At 38.3% G+C, this 24,562-nt stretch overlaps 1 protein-coding gene across 1 annotated transcript in view; it reads left to right on the forward strand.

Annotated features, from left to right (window-relative positions):
- The window catches only part of LOC137297981 (early growth response protein 1-like), a 77,227-nt gene that overhangs the window by 46,280 nt on the left and 6,385 nt on the right, over positions 1-24,562 (forward strand). Inside the window, exon 3 of the mRNA XM_067829996.1 lies at positions 18,615-18,731. The gene's annotated coding sequence lies outside the window, so the exon portion shown is untranslated. The remainder of the gene's footprint in view (positions 1-18,614; positions 18,732-24,562) is intronic.

Below are 24,562 nucleotides of genomic sequence, written 5' to 3' on the forward strand. Positions count from 1 at the left end.
TCCCCTACCATGATGTTGCTGGAATATTGCTAAGAGTGTCATAAAACCATACTCACTTACTCACTCCAGATGTTTGTCTGACAGTGCTGTTATAAAATGGGCTGTCTAAGGCACCCTGTTGACCATACTGTCTTTAAAAGGTGGGTGGGTGGTTGATCTTTAACGCTGCACTCCTCAATATTCCAACTATATGGGGGCAGTCTGTAAACAATCTGGTCTGGACCAGACAATTCCTTTTAAATGGAATTCCCACAACTGACATTCCACTTCTTCAGAAAGACTGTTCTTCAATATACATTAAAGGGGTATCCCCTTTTCGGAACTGAAGGTGCAGTCTTGCATGCGGCAGACCTGTTCAGACAGGAGAGTTGTTGAAGTTCCACTTAAAGTTGTTAACATTACTTACTGTCTGACCCAGTTTGTGTCTAGTATTGATTAGCTGTAATGGCACGTTCTACCATGCCATGCGACCCAACGGTCAATAAACGGTCAATAACATTTACAATGCTATACAGTACATATGAACTGTGTTGGTTATATTGACCCACATATGAGTGCAGGATTGGTCATCACTTTGGACAAGCCTACAGAAGGAAATGATCCTGACTGCTAATTAGGTTGTCAGGGACGGATGTCGAGCAGTGGTAATTTGAAACAGCTTCAAGAGAGTGAATAAATATGGTTTTACACTCCAGTCAGCAATATTCACATGTGATTGAGTCCATACAAACTAGTGGTCAATAGAATGACCATGGTGTTGAGTACAATGTGGTCATACTCTCAGGATTTCAACCTGAACTTAATGTCCTAGAAGGCTGATGGCACAGTTGCATTTGATTGTACAGAATGGGTTTGAGTCCTAGTTTAGTTTGGTCTTCGGTAATCCATGCTTGTCAGTATGGTCTGTTTGTTGTGAAAACGTACTGATGAATTTCACTTTAAACAAAAATGTAAATCAAATAAAGAGAAAATAAGATTGCGAATCCTCATAATTTTACCCTGCCAGTTAAAAATTTAAATCCTAGAATTTTATTCAACTTAGAAACAAAGTTGTTTCACACAAGATCATAGTTTCAAAAGGCTTATATTGATTTGTATTACAGGGGGTAATCACAGTAGCTGGAACAGTTAAACGAATGCACGTGTGGTATGTGTTGAGCGTTAACTTAGACCATCCCTTCTTGTTCTCAGTGTTTCATTTAGTGTGCATACCTCCTTGAAAACCAAACCAATCCTGATATGAATTTCAGATTAAACCTGGCAGTGCTTAGAAGTGGTGTGTTTTAGTATTTGTATTAGGTTTGCTTTCATAATTGTTCGTCTTATTATCCTTAAATTTGCCCAGAAAAAGCTGTGAAAAAGCCTTGAAGTTCTGTATGTTTTTCATGTATGCAGATTAGCACAAGCAAAATGATTTTTAAAGTTTAAATGCAAGAAATGTTTGTTTCTTTTTGTTATAAAATATTTCATAGGCTATGCTTAAGTGGAAGTACTTATGTATGTTGATGAAAATGTTAATCACATTCTTTGCAAGAGAGACAGAATCCAATGACGTCATCTCTGTCTTGTGACATTAGGGCAAGACATAAGAATATATAAAGATTTCTTAACTTGATATCCTAGATGCTGATAACCCCAGTCTAACAATCTTCATGTTATATATTTACAGAAATGTCTTACGTAATTTGAAGAAATGAGGAACGTATTCCATACTAGTCTGCCTCAGTCCCTGAACCACATTATTTTGCCTAATGCCAAGCCTTCTCTGCAGTGCTAAAGTTTAAAAGAAGCAAGTCTAGATGTCTTCAGGTTCTGAATCTCTGGTCTCCCTAGGGCTCCTCTTCAATTAAAATGGGTTTGTTTGTTACTATCAAAATCATATATATTAAGACAATAAGTCGTAGTCTAATTCCAAACATCAAGTTGTTGGGACTATTTAGCTAGAAATGATAATTATCCTGAACATTTGCAAAGACAACTTAACTGACACATGAAATTGCAGCTAAGAAATTATAATTTTTCTACACATTGCAATGACGATTTAACTGAAAAATAACGATTATTCTACACAAAATGTGATGATATCTTGTGTAATGATACGCTATACTCTACAGCTGGTGTAACAACCAGGGCATATATTATGTACTGCTGATCTGTGTCACTGACTCCAATATCAGGTTGCCTGGTATAATTGAAAGCACAGATATACCCCACCCCTGACCAGCAGTAAGGTATCAGAGCATGTGTTAACACCTTAATGTGTTCCTTTAACTCTGGGCAGGTGGTGGGGGAGGATATGTTTAGATGATGTAGGGGGCTCAGGTGAGGAACGTTTCTAACTAATCAATCCTTCCATTGAGCTGATTTGTGAACTGACCTACATAACGTAACAGTCACTCAAGCATAGTTATGTGGTTTGTTAATGACAGAGAATAACAGTGGAGGAAGCATGTCGCTTGTATGCCCCTGTATGGACTCAAACTATGTATGTATGCTAAATAAGCGAAATGAGAACCTCGTTATAACCAGTGCCAGGAAGCTCGTCTTTGGAGAAGCTAAATGTAGGGAAGGAGGTCAAAGTTGAAATTGCTTCTGTGAATACACATCTATGGTGGCTGGCTGTACGGCTTGACCCCGCTGACTGCCAGTGTAAACATGGCCTCTTCTGTAGTGCCACCCTCGCATAGTATACACACACTGTGCAGTATACTGTCACCACCATGATGGTCCAGTGTTGCATAGCTCCAAGGGCATGGCCAGTGTGGGAAGATGGAAGACCTTGTGATTGTTTACACTGACAGGCTGGACTTGAAGGAAGAGCGGTGATGGCAGCAAGCCAGTCTCATTAAAGGACAAGCCTTGGGCCGTAGTGACCCGGCTAGGTACAGAGAAGATATGTCGGTCAGCTTGTGATTGGTCAATACAGCGAAGGCTGATCAATGAACGGTATTGATTCATTTACGATGTGCTGGTGAGACGAGGCTCCTTTACAATAGAAACGTATTTAGCGTGTGTGCATGTGAGAGAGAGGGTGTGAGTTCGTCTGAGGGAATAACATGGAGTGTTTTGCAGGTCTAAGGTAAGGCTTCACACATGGTGTGTTTTCACTCTGTCATGAGTTTCTTTTAGAATACTACTGGTTTATATCAAATAACTTTTTGAATATCTCTGAATATTTTTTGTACTTAGTATGTTGCTTTCTTTTAGCTGACATTTGTAAAGAACTTTATGATTTTAAGATTTTGTTCAAGAACTATTCTGTTAAAACATTTATATGAAAAGAATATTGATGTTTCAGTAAGACATTTTATGTAGATAATAATGAACCATTAGTCATTTTTATAATAAAATGTCTTTACTTGCATAACATTGATATACTAGAATTTTTTCAAATGATGAATTGCTACAGAATTAATTGACAAATGTGAAAGAAAACTTAATTAACAATGATGAAGTAGAAGTCTGTATGTCTCTGACTTAAGCCTATGACAATTTCTTGAGGGTAAGCGAAGAGGCTTAACCTAAATTGTAACCTCTTCCTGGTTGGGATGCTGAGCTTGTAATTAGGTCAAATATTTTTTTACTGGTATAAATCCGGTTGTGCTATCACCTGCACTCTGTACTCGACTTGAAAAGTTATTTCAACTCATTTTCATGTTAATAAGTGGCACTAAAATCTCTGTTCATGAGAAGTTTATGTGTGTTTAATGTGCTTGCTGTTACTTTGGAAATCTACTCGCTGTTGAATAATAGGTCATTATATTTTTGAATAATGAATGTTAAATGGTTATTATTTTAGTAGACTGGGTGTCAGTGTATCTAACTTGCAGATATTCATATGGACTTGTTAATCAGCTTTTTAATAAGGGTGATAATAAGAGAATAAGGTGATAATAAGCAAATATAATACAAATGAATACATGATAGAATGGTAGATGAATGTTACTGTTTCAGCCAAACAATGTTTGCCTCCAGACTGTTTGTATCAGTTTCCATATTAATTGTTGATGTTATATTAGTCACAGCTAGAGCAAAGTAGATACGAATTATATTGCACTCATGTGTTAATTGATTTTTCTGTGGTTGATATGCAAGGTTTGTGGGTCAATGGCATGTGAGGTGCTTGCGTAGCAAGGAGTACAACGGCGGTGCAAGTCATTGACTTTCTGTGGGGGTTCTGCAGCAGTGGGGATGAATTTGGGGGGGCATATATAACAGGGGAACAAGTTGTCTGGGGGGTGGTATAATGTGAAGTGTGCTGAAAAGTAGCTACTGCTCAAGGAGTTGTGATATTGATTTGGTGAGATTAGGCCGCTTGTATGTCTCTGGATGTTGGTGCTGATGTTTGTAAGGAGGTCGGACGTGGAACACTGAGTGATGTACAGCTAGGTAGGGTGGTGGTGGCGGCGGCGGGAGATCAATATATCTATCAATACTAGGGAATTGTCATGAGATGTGGGTCAAGGTGGATAGCCATGGGAGGGAAGTGGAAGGGAATAGAATCAATGGGATAAGTCATGGGCGGGGCTGGTCAGAGGGTGAAATGCTGAGTTGTTCCAGGTTGTCATGGAAAGAGGAATGTTTTTTTTCAGTTGTGGGATAAGGGACAAAGATCTGTTGTGAGATGTTTAGGGTGTCAGGGAGGGGTATGGCAAAGACATCATTAGGTGTGGTTAAATAATTATCGTAAGGGTATTGACTTGATTAGGGCAGGTGACAAGTGTAAGATTTTAGACGAGGTTAGTAGAGGTGAATAATGAAAAGATTTAGATGAGGCCTGATGTGATTAGTGAAGGGATTTGGAGGACAGTGTAGAAGTATGACAAAGATTTTCTCCTATATGTCAGGATGATCAGTGCTGTAGTTGGATGAGGTTAGTTCAGTTGATAAGTCAAAGGAATTAGACAAGGCTATGGCAGGTGATAAGTGAAAGCACTAGATTAGTATAGGGCATTTTATAAAGAATCTAAACAAAGTCAATGAGGGTTGTCTTTGGTGAGGACATGTGATTAGCTTTAGATTTTAGTCTAGACTAGTACAGGTGATGAGAACATTTTCTGTCAATAGTGCAGGTGTATTGGACAGAAATTCCAGATAGATCACTGAGAGTCTTTTACTTTCCCTATTAATAACTGACCTGTGATGATCCCGTAAACAGCAACCCAGGCTTGTTGTAGAAGGCAACTAATGGGATCAGGATGTCCAGCTTTCTGTCTTGGTTGATACGTGTCATCGTATCCCAGTTGTGTAGATCAATGCTCATGATGTTGATCACTGGATTGTCTGGTCCTGACTTGATTATTTACACATTGCTTCAAATAGCTGGAATGTTGTTGCATATGACATTCAACAACTAACAACACAACTGTTAAGCTAGTCACACCCCATGGAGAATCAGATTGTGTATGTCAGTTGAAATGTTATCACAAGATAGTAAACTTGAATCGAACAGATACTCGTTTTCATCATATACTGAATAAGATGGGTCACTCAACCTTGTAGGGGCTGTATGGAAACCTAGTCGTTACAGAAATTGCGTAGGTCTGCATTCCATTCCCGATAATGATCGTGCTGAAATATTGTAGGACAATGTTCAAGGAAATTACAACTGTTTCCTTATGTAACATATGTCATATATTATGACACTTTCTCAGTAAAGTACAGAATCCTGTGGACTTTCTTTGGGTTGAGCTCAATCTGGGATATGATGCCATACTCCCTCAGTCAGGCATGTAATCGCCAGCTCAAAAGTCCGCCATCTATCCCACTCATCCTTCACCACTGCCACAGAAATGGATGTCGTTCAGTTGGTAGTCGAGATCACAAATTTTGTTTAGCCTTCTGACAAGTGTTTCAGATCTATGTACCCCATTAGGATTCGGGGTTAGATCAGATACCTGGTATACTGTAGTGGTTGTAAGGGGCATCCAGTTAATTTGGTCATTCTTAGTTGAACTCGTGAAAGTCCGGGTAGAATAGGTCTTCAGCAACGCATGCTTGCCACAAAAGGTGACTATGCATGTCTTAAGAGGCGACTGACTGGATTGGGTGGTCATTCTCACTGACTTGGTTGGTGTGTCACTGGTTCCGAGTTGTGCAGATCAATGTACCTGCTGTTTGTCAATGGATTATCTGGTCCAGACTCGATTACTTGCAGACTGCTACCATGTAGCTGGAATATTGCTCAGAATGGCTCACTCATTAAAATTTTAGTTGATTGATTGTATGTATTGGTACTCTAATGATGTCGATTGCTGCTCACAGTCTTCACCACTAGATTGTCTGGTCCACCCTGAACATTTACTAACTGTCACCATATAAATGGAATATTGCTGTGTGCTTTGAACAATAAACAAACGTTAATGGTCACTGCATATTAGTTAAAACAAAATCGAGATGGGTCTCGAAAAAATTGAATTGTTTTAATTTTGAAGTTTGTATCATGGTCAAATGATGTATTAAAATATTAGCATGATAATGATGAGCAATAGAAATCCTTATTACTTGGAGCCACCACAGTGAAGCAGCTTAATATACCCCTATAAAAACAGTTTCCCTTCCCTAACACTCCCCCCACCCCCTGTTCTTCTCCCCCCACTTACTTCAAACCCCATGAGCATTGGTTCAAAGAAAGAGGATGGGCCATCGATAAATACTCTATCTGATTTCATGGTGTAGTGTGTAGTGTGAGGATGTGGTTCATGCAGGATAGTGTGGATTGTGTGAATGTTTAAGTATAGAGGCACATGGTCTGATGACTCTGCTTCTTGCCAAGTCATGTGCAGTTTGTAAGTAATCCTCTGTGGGTGTGATACTAATTAAGGGAACATTTGTTTTGCTCTGAATCCTCCAGTGGTAATAACTTGCCCTATAAGCTTATTGACTGTCTGCAGTGATGACTACTGGCTGGTAAATGAGTGGAAAACTATTGATGCAAGTGCTTTTACCTTGTACTCAGTCTTTGTGGCATGGGAGTTTTGTGTAAATAATTGATTTGGGGTATTCAAATATACAGTTTGATAGTCTCTAACTGTGAATTATCCACAGCATAAAGGTGGGTTTATTGACAGCCAAGACTTTCTATCCTTATTGATAAGACTGCATTTGTTTTCTCCCTTTAGTGGGGACAAAACTAAAATGTATGAGACTGTCCAGATTTTGAATTGATAAGCTGGTGTGGGTTTGAACAGAGTCAATATCTACAGGTTAAAATAAATGCTCAGAATTATGAGATGTGGTTGTTTTGAAGAGTTGGAACTGAATTGTTGCCTGATTTAGCATAGAGCAGAGAGCCCTAGTCTGGGTTGTTTTAAAGTGAGTGACTGCGTGAGTTTACTTTTATGCCATTTTAGCATATTCCGGCAATACCACAGCAGGGAACATCAGAAATGAGGTTGTTTTAAGGTGCTAGAACAGAGACATTTTCTGCAGGTTAAAACAGGCTCCAAGTATCCTAAATCTGCATTGTTTTGAAATTCCAGAACAGACACATAAAAATTTGCTCCCAGAACCCAAGATCTGCATTTTTTTTCTAGTACTAGAACAGATAGGTTAAACTGGACTCCTGGAACCATATTGCAGTATAGTAACAAACATTATTGAGTGAGTTGGCACTCATGCTTTCAATCACTGTTTGCCATGGTGCCATTGCTCAAAGGAGTTTTAGCTGCAGGTTGACCTTAACTCCATAGAGTTAAGGAAGTCTGAGGTTGCATAAAAATAATTAAATGTTTCTCTGGCTCTTTTTTTTTTCAGAAGTGACCAGGGTGGTAGGACTTTGCTTTTTAATTTTTGATAGACAAAAAGTGATGAGGGAGGAACACATTTTTGTTTCTTTCCCTCAGAAATGCAGTTTTGAAAGTTTAGCAGGTGTTAATGAGTTGTAAATTTAGTCACACTTGTTCCTACAGACAGTCACTCTTATGGTGGACAAATGAGCGATCAGGACGCGACACTGTTAAGTCAAAATTTTTTTTAAACAACACTAAAAAATTGTGTGCACAATTAAAACATTTCGCTTTTTCTTATTTAGCCTTAGTGCTAAGGTTTTGTACAATGGCTCCCTGATTCATTTCAAGTGAGGATGCCGCTTTATATAGCTGCTGAATGATTGTATTTCTCGAACTGTAAGACTGATGGTTGTTGTGTGATGATTGTATGTGGGTAGACCACAGGTAAGTAACAGTGTCCTGCATGTGTGTTAATAATGGCACTGTTGCTGACACTTGAAACTAATCATTAAGGGAAAAGCTGTCACAGTACTTTCACTTGCTGCTTATTGGAGCGATGTAGTGACTCATGTTGAATACATTTCATCTGCTTTGTTCCTGGAGTTAAGGGGATGGTGGGTAGCTTAGTGGTTCAAGTGATTGCTCGTCATGATGAAGATCTGGCTTCGATTCCCCTGAATGGTACAATGTGTTTTTTATGTCCCCTGCTATGATACTTGCTGAAGAATATTGCTAAAAGTGGCGTCTAACCATACTCACTCCTCAAACTGCATGTCATAGGTAATGGAATGGAATGAATTATCAGGCTTTGTGACTTCATACCAAAAAGCCAAAGCCATGCGCCATCTTACCATAATGAAGAGGAAGTGGATCAGAATTTTAATCAGCACCTGTCATGTTGTTGGATTATTGTTTCTGAAGGGTAAAACATCAAAATAATAAACTCAGTGTGTTGTGCTCTTGGTCTTGCATTCATGTGTTGAGTGTGTACATAAGAGTATGATGATACGTTCCTCTGTAGAAGTACATTGTTACCACCGAAGCTTGTATATATTGATCCAAGGTATTGTCTAATCTGCTGCTGTGACTTCTCGTGTTGTACTGTCTCGTATCCATACTTCCTTATAGAGGATTGTCATTGCAGAGTGCTCGTTAACTGGGGCAGGTGAGAAAGATAACTGTATTGATTTTTGATGCCGAGTGGGATTGTATGAAATGTAATCAAAAATGAGCTAAGTCCGAGATTATTTCAGAGTCATGAATTGTTTTATGGCATCTAATACTTCCTGTTTTCGTAATGATTTCGTGTAATTATTGATGTTTTGAGATGAATTTGATTCATCACAGCATGCAGGGAGGGTAAGATATGAATGGGATTATTGTTATGGTGGTATGACTGATTTATCTCTCAGTCAAAACATTGTGATTAATCTGCTACCAATCAAAGTAGGGGCAGTGGGATAGCCTAAAGGTTTAAGCGATTGCATGTCTCAAGGAGACCTGGGTTCAGTTCCCCACATGGGCACAATGTGTGAAGCCTATTTCTGGTGAACCCTGCCTTGATATTGCCAGTAAATTGCTAAAAGTGCTGTTCACACTCGTCACTCACTCACTCACCCACCCATCCATCCCTGTGCCTCAGTTCCATACTATGTGTTTCAGGTGTAGTAAAATGCCCACAAAAACAAGAGTACATAAACTTGTACAAATCTTAGAATATTCTTGGCAACGTGTTTATGAGAATGATATGTCTCTGTTTTAGAAGTGTCAGTAATTGAAACAATTTATGTGGAGAATTTAACTAGGCATTGTGCAGGCAGTTTCAGTAATGAAAGTTCATGTGGAGAACAGAATAATTACCATCACTGATCATCCACTTAGTATAGTCTTTGTTACTAACTGTCTAATGTGGGTGTTGGCTCTGAGGAACATGAGGTTGGCCTTGAGAAACTTCAGATGACATTTAAAAAGCTGTAATATCAAGACAAAGTAGATACATGATACGTAGGTTGTTATTCTACATCTCTTGCAGTGTGTGAAATAATTGCAAAATGTTTCTGGCCGGGGAGGCTAATTGGCTTTGAAAGTTAATAGCCAGCATCAAATGTGACTAGTTGTAGTGAGTTAGTGAGTAAGTATGGTGTTGAGTCAGTACTCCTACATTGAAAAAAAAGCAGTAACTGTTGAAATATTATCTGGAGCCCTGAGTCATGTTCGACAGATGTCATGACTGCTTCATTCCTACCTTATAACTCATCATTCCCTTGATGTTATGGAGATCAATTGTAACAGGATTTGGGAATGTAAGTAGTTCTGTAGTGAGTGTTTCCTTTCCCTCATCCTTACTCACTCACCCACCCCAAACTGACCTCATCTATTCCCATCTGAACATCTACCCGCCAACCCATCCAAAACAAATCTATCCATCCCTGTCACTCTCTGACTCACCTCTTACTTCACTCACACATTCAGGAATTCATGCAGTTACCTAACACCAATAAGATCGATCTGATAGACTTAATATAGTAACAAGCCACTTCTTGTTTTGTGTGTCTTAATTGTTCTTTTTTCTCATCTACAATAATAGCAATTAGCTCTATGTTATACTACACTAAACATACTACCCCAAGTGTACAACAGGTAATTAATTACATGTTGTTAGCACTAACTTAAGTATCCACCCCCTTGTTTGTCTGTACTGTTGTGGAGGTCCATAAAAACACCACGCTACAAACACATTCGTTTGTACAATGTAGTAAACAAGACCGTTTGCGGATCGTTCCCTGTGCTTGATGACGTAGTAGCATCGACGGTATGGCCAGCTTCCTCTAGTATTGATCATGGAATCATAGAGCCATCCAATGATGCTCTCTTGTAAGTCATAATTTACGTCAATGGTCTGAGATCTTGTAAATACAACCAAAAGGGTAAATGACAGGGGCGGTCAATTGACATGGCTGTACTCCGGATAAACAGACTGATGTTATGAAATATTTTTCAGTTTGTGACTGAGTTTGTTGTTTTGATCTGATTTCGGTGTTGTTCTGGATTTATTGTTGTAGATTTAGTGCTTTCACCCCTTTTGTATCTATGTACAATCAAAATCTGTCACAGATGGAAAGGTAGGTTAAGTATAAAATCAATAGTGACAATGTAATGAGGCCATTGACTTTGTTGGGAAGAGAGATTGTGTTGTTGTCACTGTTGTTGATGTTGTTCTGGATATGGGACAGTTTACGGAAAACAATGCACTTGGTTGCCTTTTTGCAACAAAGTTAACTAATTTGTGTAATTATGAAAAGTATTTCAAATACTTTTAGGTGTACCTTTTTGAAATTTACAATCCATAGCTTTTTGGGTTTTTTTTACTTATCTCTGTTATCATGACATTGTGTGTTAGTAAGGTTTAGTGGTGATCGTCTTAATTGTTTACTTATGATATGACTGACATGGCAGATACGTGCAAATCTGGGATTGAATTGGTCCTCAGGAGCCCATGCTTGTTTACAGGGTCTTCAGGAGTCCATGCTTGTCATACAGGGTCTTCAGGAGCTCATTCTTGTCATAAGGAGTTTCAGGATCCCATGCTATCGTAAGGGATCTTCAGGACCCATGCTTTTTTGTAAGGGGTCTTCAGGAGCCCACGCTTGTTGTAAGGGGTCTTTAGGAGCCCATGCAATTGTAAGGGATCTTCAGGAACCCATGCTTTGTTGTAAGGGGTCTTCAGGAGCCCATGCTTGTCATAAGGTGACTGTTGGTATGGATGGATGGCTTGGTTCATGCCTGTCCCCTTATCTCAGTTGTGTAGATAGACGCTCATGATGTCAGTCACTGGATTGTTTGGTCTAGACTCATTCATTTGCAGTCCTTATGAATATAGCTGGAACTTTTTTGTGTGCAATGTAAATAAACTAACACATTTGGAAACAATCAGTTGGAATTTGGATTTTACCATGTTGTCGTACAGTAGCCCAAGGGACATAACCTACTTACATGGCTGAGAGATTAGTAACCGATGATATCACAATGGTCTTTAGGTGCCATCTGTTTGATTTCATCCAAGCGATATTTCCCATTGAAGCCAGTTTGTCTTGCATTTCCTAAGTAATTGAATCATTGATTCCAGGAATTTCATTAATTCCAAATTAAGGTGTACACGGAGGTTCTTGAGTTTAGATGATTCAGTGTATCAAGGGACCCCTCAAATCTTGGATGAGTGAGGGTTTATGTTGCTTTTAGCTATATCCAGGAATGTCACTGTGAAGGACAGCATATATGTACTGCACATATTTTTTACATGTATGGAATTGAACCCCGATCTTTGATGTGGCCTCTGAATACTTTACTACAGTCTAACTCCCCTCCCTTTAGTTTCAACATATTAGTTGCAATAAGACCTTGCTCCTTCATGGTCTTGTTTCTTTCCATACCCCTAAACTAACTGGTTAGTTTTACAACTTCTGAATTGCCTCTCAAATGTATTTTAAAACAACATCGTTCCTGCAAGTTAGCAGTGTTAACTTCAGATTCAAGTTTAACTGTTAACCATCACTGTCACCATTTTTTAACAATTCATCTCAGAGCCACAACTTTTTCCTGTGGTCTTCAGGATGACGAAAATGTCACTGTCATGTGTTGCTAACAGCATATATATTTCTATTATTTTCGGAGATCATTTGAGTCTTTAGATTTCACTGGAATCATGTTTTAGATTTCTACCTATCACAGGAATCGGTAATCTGTGATATGTGTTTTGAAGTTTATTCATTCCTTAAATGGCATTACACAGACTGAGCTTTACACTGACCCTCGTCTCCCAAGATGTTGTAAGTACTGATCAATGATGTTGATTGGCCGACACACTGGCCTTTAATGCTCAGTGCAGATACACGCCATAGAAGGAAGTGAGTGGTATTGATTGTCCCACTTTCGCTAGTCATACAACTGAAGAGTGTGGTAGACCTGACTACCCTGTACAACCACAAGCTCTAACTACACATAACTCAGGGAGCTTCTTTCCTGCCAGAGCATTCCTCATCAGTGTTGTGCTTCAACCTTCTTTCATAGTGTTTTCGATGTATCAAACTTTAGTGATACCTTTGGTTTCATTTCATATTGATTGTTGGCTGATGGTATTTGGATCGCTCTTAGTGAATGTGGTGTTGGAATGTGGGTTTGTTTTTAACGTGAAATAGTATTGTGTAATTTGGTTTGGTCACTGGTCTTGGTGGTAAGAAGATATGCATGTCTAATGGGATCGCATTTTCTTTGCCATATACTTTGCACTGTCCCTACTAGTGCAGGTGAGATGTAAGTTGACATTGGATGGAGTTGTTTTGTGTTCAAGGGGCAGAGGGGTCTCCAAGTGGTTAATGTGTTTGTTTCTTATGTTGAAGATACTGTTTTGATGTGATAATGTTTTGTGAGATATAACATTTGCTCAAAGGAAAAGCTTGACAGTTCAATCTCTTTGTGAAAGAGTGTGTCAGGAAAAGGTGTCTGTTGTTAACTTGCCTGGTACATTCTAGCAAACAAGGATAAGTTGAGCACCGATCTGACAGCTGACTGGTATTAGCATGTATGAGTTCTGCCCTCTGGCGTTTTGCCACAGGTTCTCTGTGACCGTGTGTAGTATGTAGGGCAAAGGGCATGGCTTGTGACAGTCGTATGAGCAAAGTGTGTTGCTAAATCAATTTAATCGTAATGTACTGCACATAAACTAGCCTACATCTACTGTCTCATTCACAAACCAAATGGGTTTGCTTATTGCTCATCCTCAGTATCTCCAGGGTATACGTTCCAATAAGTCTCCACTATACCCTGGACGCATCTACGGCTCTGCCAGATAAATTTATTACCTCCCTTTGTTGGCTCCGCCTTCTCATAGTAGCCAATCAGCTAGGCGGCCATTATAACAGAGCTTGCCAGTGTCAACAAAGGTAGCGGTCGCAACTGCGAAGGTTTGCCTCAAGTGCGTCCCAGATTTTAGGGAGACAAACAAATTGACAGGTCCGAAACTTTAAAACAACATATGCAAGAATGCCTTCTACCTCTGCAAAAAACCTCTGCATGGTTTCTGTTGCCAAGTATAATCGGTTAGATAATTCAAAAAACGAAAGTGAGTTGTGATTGGTTCACTCAACTTCCCAGCGTAGACACCGGACTGGATCAAAAGACAGTGAAGGGAGGTAATAAATTTATCTGGCAGAGCCGTAGATGTGTCCAGGGTATAGTGGAGACTTATCGGAACGTATACCCTGGAGATATCGAGGATGCTTATTGCTGTGCACTGCCTATTTCTTGTAAATGCGTTCATTGCACGGGTCCAACACATCCTTGTTTGCCAGTAGCAAATGACCAACTGGAGTCAGTAGTAATAATTTCAGTAGCTATCCATGGTACTCTACAGCATGCGTCATGAAAGGCAATCTATCTCACAGTCCAAGAACCTCATTATCCTACCCTTGGCCTGGCCCATGCTGCAATGCTAAAAGTCTAAATGAAGCATGTTAGTATATCTTCAGTATCTCCCTTCTCACTCGGGGGTGGGGGTGGGTGGGGTAGCCTAGTGGTTAAAGTGTCCGCTTATCATGCCGAAGACCCGGGTTTGATTCCCCACATGGGTACAATGTGTGAGGACCATTTTCTGGTGTTCCCCACCCCTCCGTGATATCGCTGTAATATTGCTAAAAGCGGCGTAAAACCAAACTCACTCACTCTCACTGAGGCTCTTTTTCAGCTGAAAAAGAATTGTTTGTCTCTGTCAATATTTACATATTCAGGGACTAAGCATTTGTCTACATGATTGGTTAGAACTTGGATTATATAATCTCAACTACAAGGGTATGACAAGCCTTGTAATCCACTGAAACATTCCAACATTGGATGTAAAGATGGTGGAAATATCTAACAAAACAAGACTGTTGTCTTCTTTACTCAAGTGCTTCAGTCACCCACCCTCGTGACTGGCTCACTGCTTCAGGTTCCATATAACCATGCTTAATTTCACAAAGACCTTGACTTTATTTAATCAGTGTTTTGCAATGTTACCCCAAAGTCTAAGGCTATGAATCTTGCCCGCAAAAATAACCTTTTAATGAGAAAAAATGGGAACGTGAAACCGTCATGTGGAAACTGTCTTATATTTTCAGTGTTTCTGATCAATGTTCTCTGAGGTGGAAAGCTGAATGGGAGCTTCGGTGAAGTGTGTTACAACTTTATTCCAGCAGTTACCCTCACTGTTGTCAGTTGTTTGTTCGGCAGGATTCGATCAGACACAGCTGTAAATTGAGATATTTTTCAGCAAGACTCATAGACAATGGTTTTCTGTTATTATGAATAAAAACTACTTTGAAACCTTTACCATTAGTGAGAGAGAGAGAGAGAGAGAGAGAGAGAGAGAGAGAGAGAGAGAGAGATTTATATTCAGTAAAGGAGCCACAGGCCCATTATACATCAGGTGTTGATAATACACAATCGTCAGAGCAGTGAACAACAGCAAGAGACCTGTACAGTTATACATTTGTAGGGGCAGGGACTGAGACAAATTTATTTATTTTTTTCATGGCAAAAAAACCCCAGGTATTTTGCTAAACAGTTTATAATATATGCATTCTTTGATGTAATCAGTTGGGCTGATTTCACTTCAGATGGCCATGTGTGATAATATTTAGGGAGAGTATCATGTCTTAATTTCCCATAACAAGGACATTCTAGACAAAAGTGATATTAATTTTCTATATTAGGCACGATACAAAGCGGACAAAGGCGGTCCTTCCTTTTAAGACCTAAATGTCTACCATACTCAATCATCAAACTGTGGTTTGAGCAATGAAATCTGCTTAGTGTTGCAGCTGCTTTAGTGCAGCGGAGAGAGTCATCGCTTGCTTGACAATGACATTTGAATCAATGTTGAAACATCGCCTTTCATGGAATAAGTTGTATACCCATAAGAATTGTCATTTTTGGTCATCACCTCAACTTCTAAAATGGCCATCAAACATGTTGAACACAATCTGGCAATTGTTTGATGTCAGTTAAAGAATAGCTACATTGAAAAAATATATTGTGCTCAGAAAAAACGTGGAGTATAAGCTATCCTCAACAACATAAATGGCACCGTCTCTTTTATAGTTTCCATTTGGAGCTGCCCATTTATATCTGTTTTCAAGATATGTGAATTGAATGTGTGATACTGTGAATGCTGGGCTCAATTGCACTGAAACATTAGTAATCTCAATGTTGATTGGCTAAATAGCTTGTACATTTAACTTAACCTTATTAAACTTCATACAAAGAGGTGGTCAGTCTTGTGGACAACATTGTCATCTTATGTGGTGGGCATCTGGAGGAGATGATGAACTCTTAGTTTCACCTGCAAGGGTCCCGTCTTTTTTCAAAGACAAAGTGGACCACACTGTTGACATTGACCACCTGTGTCAGTATTGGTGTTCAGATGTTCAAAAATGGATCGAAAGAAGGATTAAAAATAATTATCGATTGTAAAAAAAACATATTTTTTATTTATCAGAATTTATTTTATTTTTTATTTATTTTTTTTATTCATTGAAATCAGTAGTATTTATCAGAATTTTGTTGTTTTTGTATAATACACTTATGAAGTAAACTATTCATTGAGTTTGGCGAATATTCACGTATAAACATGCAATTAACAGCGTAAAGGTATGTGCTTTCCATTCATCATGGTAATAGTTTTGTATTCAACGCTATGGTAAATATTACTATAAACCTGTTTAAGAATAAATTTTGAATAAGTAACGAATGAATAGAGATATATTGATAACTGTTTGTTGTATTAATAAACAGAATAATTACCTTTACACTGATTTGAAAAACTTGAAGAAAAATTCTTAAAATTGGAGTTTACATTAAAAATGTAGATATTTCGCGAATAATCAATGATAGTTTAGCACAAGTCCTCTGATTATTGATAGTGGATTTGGTTTCTTTTTCCTAACTCTGTGAGTCAGGTGAACCCAGAAAGGGTTAACCATTAATGTAATGAAAGTCATAAGAAATATGCGGTGAGATTGAACTTTATGGAAAGAAAAGTTTGATATGGAATCCTTACAAGAATATTTCAGGCTCATTGAATATGATGTTAGTGCATGAACCTTTTTCAGACTTTTATATCACACCCAGAGTTATTCATTGTATTATGTCTGTCCTGTTACGAGATGCAACTTAGACCCACTCATGTAGCTTCATTTATGGCTCATTATAACATGACTCTACAATCTTCCTCACGAAGCTATGCTAGTGACTAATAGAGATGTAATGACAGTGGGGATGTGATGCGAAACGTATCACCCTAGTATATATGTGTAAGATTCATATCCTGATTCAGTACTTTGATGTTCTTTCAGGTGAATCATAATAGTTTATGAATTTTAGCGAGCGAATATAGGGTATTGCATTATTCCATCTATATAGTGGCTCAAGCATAATGACTAGGGAGAGTGTTCTGTTTATAGTGAACTGTAGTGTTCATAGTTTATACTATAGAATCTGCATATGTTACTTCTTGAAAAGTTTCGGTAAATGTTCACATTTTTATATCTTTAGTTCATGTTATTTCATGTAATGCAGCATGCATATTTCAACTAATGTTTGTTATCATTGGCTTCATACTGCAATACAGTATTATGTTGCTGTTTCAAGTATGGACTATTTCATATATGGCCCACGAGGACATGTACACGAAACCAAACACACATGTAACCAAAGTGATTTGTTTGGGAGTTCTACATACCAAAAGATACAAATATTGTCCATTAAACAATTTTTTAGAAAAACAAGCAGTACTATTCCCTGTATGGGTTATGAGAGAATCCCTGAATTGAAGGCCTGGGTTTGTTTCCACACATGGGTAGAATGTGTAAAGCCAATTTCAGGTGTCCCCTGCCTTGATATTGCTCAAACTGGCATGAAGCCCTACTCACTCATTTACTCATTCACTTCATTAATCTTTCCAGGTGAGCTACAGTGCAACAGATTTCTTCTTCAGTTTCAGCCCTTACGTGAATTTCCCACAGAAACTGTTATGTCGCACAGTTATTCAGAAGTCTCATATTTGTCATAAGATCTGTGTAATCGTAAACATGCGATACTCCCTCACTTGTATAAGCAAGGTTTGAACGTCATGAAACAGCCATTACCAAATATGGCTACATAGCAATTGCTTTTATTCTTCTGTGTTTTCCATTCATAACAAATCCACACAGATTGGCATCAGATTGTTTCCTATAAAACTACTGCCCCAGGTCATGCTAACAGTTAGATACTGGCTTCGGACTGAGAAGAGGTGCAGTAATTTTGTGTCAGTCGAGGCCAACAGTCAAGCTTCAGTTGTCATGTACGATCATTTTATGAGTGCTTCTGTGAATTCTGTGAACGTGAGCATTTTGCTGCTCTGCTCTCTGTTCAAGGGCTTGCACTCAGACTATTCTTGATCTGTGTTTGGAATTAATTTTTGTATCATACAAAAGAATTAGTGAAGTTTGGTTTTTGCAACCTTTTCCTTCATTGGAGAAGTATCATTGCAAGTTCTTTCAGCTGCAATGTTGTGGGTAGAATTGAGTCACACTGGAGCATTAACCATTTTACTCCTGATTTGTCTTTAGTATATCTTTTACTTGGGTCTTGAGTTGTGCGTGTCCTTTTGACAATAATAACTGGTAAATTGTTAAAAAGTTGAGTTAATCCAAAGTTAATGAATAATTAGTATGGTGTAATTGTTAGGCAGTTAGAACCCCTTTTGACCATGTTAGCAGACTGATGGGTCAGGTGCGATGTATCTGACTGAAATATTATTCATGGTTGTGACTAGCCACCTCATGTTTACAAATGGTTTTGTTGTTCCAGGTTTTGGATGCCCACAACCCGCCATGACAGTGAAACCAGAGTTTAATTCAGCAACAGGCTCACTCAGGGCCACACAACTCTCTTACACACCTTCAGCTTTTACTTTTTACATTTTGTGTGAGTATACAATTTCTAAATGAACTCAATACTGAGATTAGATGTCACTTAAAGTAGATATTTAACTATACTGGACTTGTAATTAGGGTTTGCAAGTAGTCATGTGGCCACCATATGGTCATATATGAAAGGATTCATGAGTTCTTTTTAAGTGTACGGGGTTGTGTACTGTACACTAGGGGTAAGGCCCAGTTCGATGCCCAGGGGCCCGTTTCACAAAACTCTCGTAAGCTTAAGATCTCGTAACTTTTCTCGTAGCATTTGCACCTCCTATGTTACAGTATGCCAGGTACAAGAGTTCCGAGATCTTAGGCTTGCGAGAGTTTTGTGAAACGGGCCCAGCCATTACTGGAGTATTGCTGAGTTGTAAAGCTAAACTCACTCACTGTGATTGTGGGTTCACCTTGATATCGATATTGGACAACAAAATAAATGCAAGTTTTGAAAACGAACTCTCATGAAAGATAGCATTCATGTTTCTGTCTTCTATTTGAAAACTTGACAAAAAGCAGTGACATTTCTTTTGCTGTTCAGTATATGTACAGGAGAAGAATGTTTATGAGGGGAGTTATGTTGTTTTTCTTAACATGAAATACATGAGTGTGTTTTTCAATATAGAATATGGTTTATACATGGAATAGCTGGCATGTAATGCAGTGTGTGTGTGCGCGTACGTGCATGCATGCGGGGGAAAACTAAGGTGTGCTGGTTATTATATCACTAACGCTAAGATTTCTCCATTTGAGAAAAGTATATTTTCAGTGAAAATATCAATTTTCTTAACTACTTGATAGCTCAACTAACATTAAACAATACTACTGATCGGAATGTCACCACATGCATTTCAACAAGTACTTTTAGGCATGAAGCCTGGGAATCAGAACTCCAGTAACGAAAACTCACACATATCAGCTGATTGCTGAGTTATTTAGTGCTCTGTTACTGAATAACTGTCCCTTTGCTATGTTGTGTCAAGTCCTAGCCTTGATTCATGTGAATTTATCGCTGTAATTTTGGCAGCATTTGACTTTATTTGTCTCGATCAGTTATGCTTATTAATATTAATGGTGACGATGATGATGATGATGATGATGATGAAAGAATTCAGAAATTACATGCTTGTCAAGTGATTACACAAAATCCTCATTGGATTCTCAGTGTGTGAGTCCAAAAGTACAATCTATTATCAGTAGTGTTGAGTCGAAACGGTAAGTACCCTTCTGATTCATAGGGATACTTGCCTGTGATGATGATGATGATGATGATGATGATGATGATGATGATGTGATTTATAAAGTGCTATATCCGTCCACAAGGTATAAGTGCATCAGTTACATTACCCACCTGCGCGGGCATGGTCACATGGGGTCGACCTGACCTAGGGCGATCACGTGTTGACCCTTGCTGCTGGTAGCGCTGCCAAAGTCTTGCTATGGTACTCTGTGACACATTCAGTTGCCTTGCAATTGCAGACATAGACTACCCAACCTCCAAATGACCAATCATGTTGCGCTGAGCCTCAATAAGCCTAGGCATGACTTTAAAACCAAAGATTGTCAACTGTCGCAAGAGCATTGAAACCACCCCCACCTCCGACTTTTATTGGAAATGATGCATGGAATGTACATGCAAAAGGAAATGCATGAATTTCTTCCCGTTCTTCCCACAATTTACTGCATTTATTGAGGAAAACAGATTTGGGTGTGTTTTGGCGAGTAGTCCTCAATGATAATGGATTCAAACTCAAAAGTGTTTGCAAACAGCGTTCACCATAGATGTAATGATTACATAGACTCCAAGGATTCAAATTCTAAAAGTTACGCCGAAAAATACTACCAGTGAGTTTCTATTTTTGTGTAGTTTAGAAATATGATGTATCTGTCATTCAAATATTTCTTCAAGCACAAAAGTAACATCTTTTTATTTGACATGTTATGACGTACATATAGAATAACTGATATGTGGTGGCATATTGCTAAATATTAAATATCTGACGTGTTATGACATGTATGGAATAACTGGTGAATATTGGCCTATATGTAAGATATCTGACAAGGGATGACATATATAGAGAATAATGAACATGGTATGACTTGTAAAGAATATTAATTGCATTGTGACTTCTTAAAGAATAACTGATGGCCTATACAATCATGTTATGACATGTAGAAAATAACCAATGTGGTATGACTTTTATGTAGAATAGCCAAGAATAAGGAATAACTTTTGTCCAGAGCTCCCATGTGTGGAAATTCCCATGTACAATGGTAAACATATATGATAAGACTTGTCTTATGACTAATGTGTTCAGTAAGTCATATGTTATGAATAAAGTATGGAATAAATGATGTAAATGACTATTATAGAGAATAACCTGTCCCCCCACCCCACGCCTAAATAATTCAGAATAACTCTTGTTGTCTGGTATACAGCATAAATTGCATTATTACTGATACAGAGTAACTCATATGTTATAAAGAAAGTATGGAATAAATCATTTAAATGACTATTATAGAGAACAACCTGTCAAAAAATAATTTATATTCATAATAACTCATGATATACAGAAAAAATTTCATTATGTATAGTATACAGTCAGTGCTGTATACTGTGTTGAAATATCTGTGTTACAAAAATGCCGATTAATTTCTGTTACTACAGTAAAGAAATATTCTAGTGGAATAAAATAAAATATGGAATAACTCCGGTTTTATTGCTAATGTATGGAATAATTTCTTACATAGAAAATTAATACAGATATTTTCGTTGTTTCACAGTCCCAGAACCTTCTATCTTCTCTCCTGTCCAACCCTCCCTGTAATGATAAAGCCCGACATTGACTCACCGGTGCTCCTTTTCAGTTTAAAAGGAACTACTTGTTTCTATAAAAATTATGTATATACAGAGACTAAGCATTCATCTAATATTTCCCTAGCAACTGCTGTTGTCCTATGCATTGCTTGTAACATCACTTCAGTGCTTGTTTTATCCAATGGTGTTATCTGTTGATACTTCTGTTACTGCTAGAATATTGATGAAATGCGGAATCAAACACTACTCACTCACTCAATCACTCACTCACTCCACTGCATGGGTAAAGAGTTTATTTCCAGAAATCAGATGGGGCAAGCAGGCGGGCAGTGATGGACAAATTCCTATATGTAATTTTGATAAACACAAATAACTGCATTTGTATTGAAAAGAGCTGGAAAATAATGCAAGATTCAGAATCTGTGGAAATACTTGACTTGCTTCATTGATGGTGTTGCATCATGGACAGAAGCGAATATAATGTGATCAAGGATTAAGAGAACAGTTTAAACAATGCCTGTGGAAGGCCTGTCGCTTCGGTAGGATATTGAAGCACCAGTAAAATGACTAAAGATTTAAATATGAGGCGTATAAGAGTTACCCCCCAGTAATATGTGCTGATTATAACTTGTACCTATAGTCTGTTTGGCTCAAAAGCGGGCTGATGAATTGCAATGTAACCGAAAATTTAACAACTTTCGTATTTTAAGGAAAAATATTTTGCAAAAACCTCACAGAGTTGGTATTATGTTCTGATTATAATCAGTGTTTCATACAGTATGTTACATTTATTAGTTTTCGAGCTAGACTGCAATTCATTGGTCCGCTTTTGATCCAAATGGACTAGGACGCACAGGGGTATCATACTTTGCAATATTTGAAATAATACTGCTCTAGAGTCCATTAAACTCTTGTGTTGGTTTTTAAGTCTACTAAAATCTCAACTTGATGTATTTTTAAACTTATTAACTGACAAAAAAGTCCACATTTGTTGAGTGTCAGACATACTTGCTATGAGTTTTTTTGAAATGGAAAGAAGTACTTTAAGTTGGGAATTGTGGATATATCATCTGGATATTGTGAAGTTGAGGATATTTCTCATCCAGATCACTGAATGTTTATGATTTATCATCCTGATTTTATATGTTAGATTCATGCATACTGTCAGGCATGTATATTGTTAACATATCCTAGTTGTGAACAAAGTTCTTCCTTGCAGTTTGAAAAAAGTGTTTTGAGCTGCTGATGCTAATTGCCAAAGCTATAATGACACTGGCTTGACAGCCGAGAGTTGAAGTGCTGTTTCCCTTCAACACTCAGGAGTTTCTCAAGTGTCAAAAAAAAAAATAAATCATTGAAATTCTGCCATAAGGCTATGTACAACTTGGGAGGCCATATATTTTTAGAACTTTATGAATAACAAAATCCAATTTGGTAAAAATGTTGGGAAACACTTTAAAGTATTCCACCAACTGGTTAACTAAAAAGTCGACACGACTGTAACATTTTAACCCAAAATTTGATTCTGTATCAGAAATCAATATTGATATACCCATGAGTATTAAATAAACAGCAGCCGCTAACATGAGTATGAACACACGTTGGAAAACCAAAGTCTCTGTGAATGTAATGTTTAACTCTGATTAAAACAAAAGCAAAATTGAAATTAATATTTGGTAACAATATACTTGCTAACTCAAAGGAATACTGAAAACATGAACGTCAGCAAAGTCAAAGAATGGTTGGCATGACTTCACTACCATTCTGATTGTGACCTGTGAAGGTGTGGGGCAGTATGTGCCTTCGGCAACCCATGCTTGGCATAAAGGGTGACTATGCTTGTCCTAAGAGGCGACTAACGTGATATGGTGGTCAGGCTTGCTGACTTGGTTGATACATGTCATCGGTTCCCCACAGAGCATATCTGTGCTCATGTTGTTGATCACTGGTACAGACTCCATTATTTACAGACCGTTGCCATATAACTGGAATATTGCTGAGTGTGGCATAAAACGCAATCACCAATCTGATTGCCACACTGTTGCCAAATAATGATTATTGTGATTGTGTGAACTGCCACTGGGATTGAAGTCAGTGCTAGTTGTAGTGGGTGATTAGTTTTACATCGCTGTATGGCAGCAGTCTGTAAATAATTGAGTTTGGACCAGACAATCAAGTGATCAACATGATGACATGTGTCAACCAGATTAGCAAGCTTGAGATTTGTTAGTTGCCTCTTATAGTAAGCATTGGTTAGTGAAGATTAGTTCTACCCCAGATTTAAGGGTTTTTTTACATCAAGAAACGTTATTATTCATTTCTGTTGTGTTTTTTATCAGATCAGAAAACTGCAGTTATGAAGCAGTATCCCAGTATTCTTGGTGCCTTCGCAGAATGGGAACTTTCAACACATTGCTTTTGAAATACTGTTTGAAGCATGTGCATATAGGTTGTCATTCCTGTGTGTGGACCAAAATATTACAAACTGCCCTTGATTCAGTTGGTGCTAAATGATGTAAATCTGTATATGAGTAGTTTGGGTGTTAAAAACACTGCTTGTATGTAACTGTTACTATGGTAACGTCATCATTATATTGTCAGATGAGTCCAACTAAGTGGCAGGTGCTTCAAATGATGTGACATGTAACACCGGGTCTAGGCTAACTGCCCCCCAGACAAGTGCCCCCCACCAACTGCCCCCTGGCTATCTGCCCCCTGTCCATTGTGCCCCCTGGACAACTGCCCCCTAGGCTATTTACCCCCTGGGACAAGTGCTCCCCATAATAACAACTTACCAACTAATACATGTAATTGATAGCCCTATATACGTAAGGCTAAGGTTAAAGTTAAAGGCAGGGAAGTAGTTGGTCGTCTGCATGGTCACACACATGCACCAGACTTGAGAGAAGCAGTAGTGGCTAAAGTGAGAAATGACATTAAACGTAAGGCAATTGACACTTTAGAAACACCCCAATAGATTCTCACACAGCGTAACAGCCATAGATGAAGCTTCCGCCTCC

The sequence above is a fragment of the Haliotis asinina genome, chromosome 10 (genome assembly GCF_037392515.1).
Source record: "Haliotis asinina isolate JCU_RB_2024 chromosome 10, JCU_Hal_asi_v2, whole genome shotgun sequence".
In the NCBI taxonomy this organism is placed as follows: Eukaryota; Metazoa; Mollusca; class Gastropoda; order Lepetellida; family Haliotidae; genus Haliotis; species Haliotis asinina.